We start from the raw sequence: 6045 nt of genomic DNA on the forward strand, positions 1-6045 counted from the left end.
CCAAATGTACCTACTGCCTCAGCAGGACTGGCTTTCGAGAGCAAAGAATGCTCACAGCGCTTCAAGACAGAAATATTTAAAGCAATTCTTTTATATGCAACCTGTATGTATGTGCTGTATTTGGGCATTTCATTGAAAATAATTAACAGCTAGCCTATTTATGGTTATTAGTTTTAATAATCTTCTGTGTGGGACAATTGGATTCAAAACTAATTACTGCATCATGGTATTTGATTAGTATACAAATATACAAGTTTAAAGCCTGCTGCAAACGTTTAGAGATATATTTATGATAGATGTATTACTACATGTTGGAAACAAGAGCTAAATCAAGTGTCATCAACCAAAATAACTGAGTCAAGTGTTGGAGATATTTTTAATGCTTTTGTTATTAGCTATTTTGAGTTAAATAAAAACAAAGAAGAAATATTTGGGAAAAATTCTTTCAAAAATAACACTTCTGAATTCAAACTCAAGCCATCCAAAGACAAACATTTTAAAATTCATTTTTTTTGGTGAGCTAATCAGTTGACTAAATTGAAAAGTATTCTGGAATTGTGCAAAACCAATTTTTTCTGCAAATAGGTTATCCCATTTATAACTATATATATATATACATATATATGTATCTCTCTGTATATATATATATATATATATATATATATATATATATATATATATATATACATATATACGTATATACACACACACACACACACACACACACATATATCCCATGTATAACAAACCTGTCCGTCAAAAACCGTAGCTGTGAGAATACTCGCTATTCTCACTGTGAACGATGGCTGCACAGAGAATGAAGATGGTATAGTATTATTTAGAGGTGAAGCACTCCCCCTAGTGGACATAATTAAAAATTTAAACAATGGTAAAAACTACATTTCAGTTCCTCTTTAACATTTAAATCACGGAATTAAAAAAAGAAAAGTGGGGCAATAGCTGCTCCACTGATTGGTCATATAAGCTTTAGCATGGTAGAAAGACTTACATTAAAGTCAAAACTTTTTAGGCTATTGTAAGGGTTGAGATTTAAAGTCATTTTAGGATTTTGAGTGGAGTAGGGTCTCTCAACCTTGGCACTATTGACATTTTGGACTACACAATTCTTTGCTGTTCGGAGCCATTCGAGCATTGTAGGCTATTTAGCAGCATCCCTGGCTGCTACCTAGTTGATGTTAGTGGCACCTCCTCCCATCCCCCCTACACCCCCTCAGTTGAGATGATCAAAAATGTCTCCAGACATTAATTACCAATGTCCCCAGGAAAGCAATATAACCCCCAGTTGAGAACCACTGAAACAGAGGGATGACATGATATGACATCTTTTAATAGGATTACTCTCTGCTTCTCTGTTACGAATAGACTGCATGGAACAGAAACAACAGTTAGGAATGGAGATGGTCGAAAGTGGTCAAATCCAGATATATTTTGAAGTTAGAGCTGACAGAAATTTTGAAAAGACAGATATGGAGTTGGGGGGAGGGGGAGAGAGACAGACAGAGAGAGAGAGACAGAGAAAGTCAAGAATTTTAGCCTGAACAACTAGAATTGAGTGGCCATTAACTGAAATGGAAAGACGGCAAGAGGAACTGGCTCAGGATTTATTTGGACTTCGGGGTGCAGATCAGCAGCACACACATTTGAGAGGCTTTTTAGATACCCAAATAAAGATGATATACAGTTTTGAAATTAGTTTAGAAGTCTAGGCTGTAGTTACAAGTTTCAGAGTCATTATCTCATAGATAGTATTTAGTGAGCTTATCTAGGAAGTGAATATATATACATATGCATGTATATATAGTATATATACTACATATAGTTACTACATATATGTATATATAGTATATATATACTATATATAGTACATATACTACATATATACATATATGTTATATATAATATGTTTCACAGTCATTATTTTATAGTGTATGTATATTATAGTATATATATAGTATATATACTACATATAGTATATGTATATGTATATTATACTATATATATACTATAATATACATACACTATAAAATAATGACTGTGAAACATATTATATATAACATATGTATATATATGTGTGTATATGTGTGTGTGTATATATATATATATACATATATATATATATATATGAGATATAAGGACTGAGTCCTGAGCAACTCCAACTATCCAATATAAAGGATATGAGAATGAACCAGCAAAAGAAACTGAGAAACAAGTTGGAGAAAAACAAATGTGATGTTCTGAAAGTCATGAACCTTTGTACATAGTTTTTTCCCTTTACATGAAATGGTCTCATCTTAGTAACTCTCTTCTTAATGTTATTACTTGTGAATATCTATAAGTTTTTATAGTTTCTGCAATAACTTATTTATCTGGCTGTCTCTTCTAGATTGTGAGCTCCTGGAAATGAAGGTCTTTAAAGCAACTAGTACAATAGCTGTCATATGTTACGTAACACATATTTGCTTGATACTGAGATTCAATTTACCCCTCCAAAATGAAATTACCTGTACAATTAGATAACACCCATTGAGGTTCTCAATTAATCCAAATTAGCAACAATTGAGGCATAACTCAAATAACAGAGATGTTTAAATTATGTGACATTAAAAAACTTTTAGCCATCAAGATCAGCTGTGTTGGATCCAATGACAGAGATACCGTCCTTGCCTTGACTTCAACCAAAGTGTCTCAGCTTTTATTTTATGCAGGTTTTATTTGATAAAAGAAAATTCATTCCATGGCTAATGAACATGAAGCCATTAATCAACCCCAATATTCTGTTGTCATCAGACCCATCAAAGAGACATGCCTGAAAGCTGAAAAGGCATAGTTAGCCTTCATGTTATCTTGAAAGGTTTTCATTGATTAAATAAATGAAACAATTGCTTAATCATATTGTAAATCTGCTATGTGCCAGAGAGTATGTGAAACACTTTGTATATTAGTACTTTATCTTATTTAACAGTCCCTTAAAACTCTATGAATTGTTAATGACATAGATAAGGAAACTGAGACTCAGAGATAATAATATACCCCCTAAAACACCTAGCAAGCAAATGACAAAGCTGGATTTGAAACCAGATTTGACTCCAAAAAATAGTGATCTTGAATAGTAGGCTCTAGTGCCTCACAGGTATGGCTATGAAATGCTTACAGATAATTTTGTATAATGTGGAGGGTTACTTTTGTTATGGAAATGAGGGGAGAAAGAATGTATAGAAACAGGAATCAAAATTACATTGCGGCATGCTCATAGCTGTTACTCACAGATGACACTAGAAGAAAACATACACAACAGAAACATGAATGTCTCCTGGTGGTAAAACTGTGGGTGGTCTCTCCCCCTTTATTTCAACTTTTTAAATATTATCCTTTGTTTTCAGTGAGCATGCATTGTTTAAGGTGAGATATAATTTGGAGGGATGATGGTGGTGGTGATGGGGTTAGTTTTTATTTAAAAAACTTCAGCTTACACAAAGTTGAACCAAATAGTATAATGAATTGCCATATACCAATTATTCAGCTCCAATCATCAACAACTCACAGCCAACCCTGATTCATTTGTATTCCCATCCATTTCCTTCCCTATATTATATTGAAGCAAATACCAAACATCACACCATTTCATTTCAAGTATTTTAGTAGATGTCTCTAGGAGGACTCTTAAAAATTAAACATATTTGCAATGTATACAGATATTGAATCATTATGTTGTACATCTGAAACGAATAGGTTATCTGTGAATTACATCTCAATAAAAAATTAAACATAGCCGAAATAGTATTATCACATTTAAAAAGTTAACAATAATTCCTAAATATTATTAAGCAACCAGTCAGTATTCAAATTTCTGGTTGTGTCATAAATAATAATTTTTTTTTTCGATTTTTAAACTTCTGTGATTCAAGATCCAAATCAGGCCCACACATTGTGATTGGTTGATATCTCCTAAGTACTTGTCACTCCATGACTTTTTCCCCCTTGCAATCTATTGAAGAAACAATCATGGCAATTGCATCCCTTTAGTGTCATTCAACATGATCTTCTGTTCTCTTTCCTGTGATTTGGTAAATGCTTGATCAGATTTAGGTCTGATCCTTTTCAGCAAAACTCCTCTATGGGTAGAAATTTGTTCCTCCATCAGAAAGCATGTGAGGCTAAGGCTGTGTCTCTGTGTACTTTTAGCAGCCGACCAACACTTTTTATCTCTATTAATTCATTAGAAGTTGCAAATTAGTGATATTATATTTCTATCATTTCTTTTTCACTTATTAATTGGAATGTGTTTTATAAGAGAAACTATCCCTCCTCTACTATGTACCAAAGGTACAGTTGGGTGAGTAGAAAATATTGAATTTGTATTTACCAATTTTCAGAATAAGTTAGTTCACTAACACCCTCCAATGGTGAGCAATCAGTGTTCTGGTTTTTGCATGATGTGTTTGTCTATTTCATATCATTTTGGAGTCATGTATTTAAACATAGTCAATGTTTTAACCACTGCAGTTATTATTTTCTATATTGCTGTTCAGACTGTGCTATTTTCTAACTGATGTTTAGGCTCATGTGTCCGTTTGAGAGCATACTAAATAGTCCTTGATAGCTTCATTGCTATCTTGCATGATAAGATGTTGCAGGCTCATCCCATACTTTTCCCGATGAATTTGTCTATTTTTCTTTGATAAAATATCTTGAATTTATTCTAATTCTAATTAAGAACAGATTTTACTGGACATATATTTATAGGTATCTCCTTTCTCTTTTGCTAAGAATCCCAGTCCTAAACAGCAAATGCAATGATAGAATTAAAATATCACATTGTTATTCACTTGCCTTATCCCACAGAATTTTACCCAACACAACAATCTCAGAATAACAATACTAAAACTGCCACCAGCAATATTATTACCGTAAACAGCGTAAGATGATTTTTGCGGTTTGGTTTTTACTCTAGGACATATCCCATTAGGGAGGCACAAATTATTGCATTTTATAGTAATATGAATAGTTCTCTGTGTTATGGTAACAACTGGATATACATTTAGGTACATTTGTTTCATTTATTTTTTAAAATATTGTTTTATAATTTTGTAAAAATAGTTAAATGATTCCAAAATCAAGTCAACAAAACATATGTACAAAGAACTCTAGTTTCTAACATTATCCCTTCCAATCTATTTCCTCCCTGCTCCCCATTAGTAACTTTAAAAAAAACTTATGATTAAACTTCAATTTTTAAAATATAAGCAGCTAAAATATAAGCTGTGTGTGTGTGTGTGTGTGTGTGTGTAGTCCTACCTTTCTTAAACAGTAACTTGTTATTATGCATTTCTAGTTTGCTTTTGTTAACAATGTTGTTTTGTATACTAGTTTGCTTTTAACAACGTATCTTAATAGCAGTAGCTGAGTTATTTTTTATAGTTACATAGTATCTATTGTATAGATACATCATAGTTTTTTAAACAATCCTTTATTGACTTCAATGTTCTGATTTTTGTTGTGACAAATAATTTTGCAATAGCTTTTGTATGTATGTGTCTTTTCATTTTTTTAAGTGTTTGTGTTAGATTCCTAGAAACTTGATTGCTGGATCAAAGCACAACTGTGTGTGTAATTTTGCCAGTTATAAACAAAACTTACCTGCATAGAGACTAATTTGCAATGATCATGAAGAATGTATGAAAGTGCCTATTTACCCAAAATCTTGTCAATAAAACATGTTGTCAGATTTGGAATTTTGTAAATCTTTAGGTGAGAAGTGGTAACTCCATAAACTCTTATTATGAGTGAGATTAAAAACATTTGCATTTTTCCTGTGAACTATCTATTTCTCTGGCCCTGTTTTCTAGAGTTGTTGGTCTTTCTAGTCTCTATTTTAGAAACAAGTCAATCTTTTTAGTTAAAATACAAAATACAGTCTGACTTTCTAATCGTATAACTTCTCAAATTATACTTTTCTTGAGAAGTGGCGACTAGCAATTTTCCAAATGCAGTCATATCAGTATTAAACATAAGGAAAAACACTGG

Source organism: Rhinolophus hipposideros (assembly GCF_964194185.1).
Source record: "Rhinolophus hipposideros genome assembly, chromosome: 10".
Taxonomy (NCBI): Eukaryota; Metazoa; Chordata; class Mammalia; order Chiroptera; family Rhinolophidae; genus Rhinolophus; species Rhinolophus hipposideros.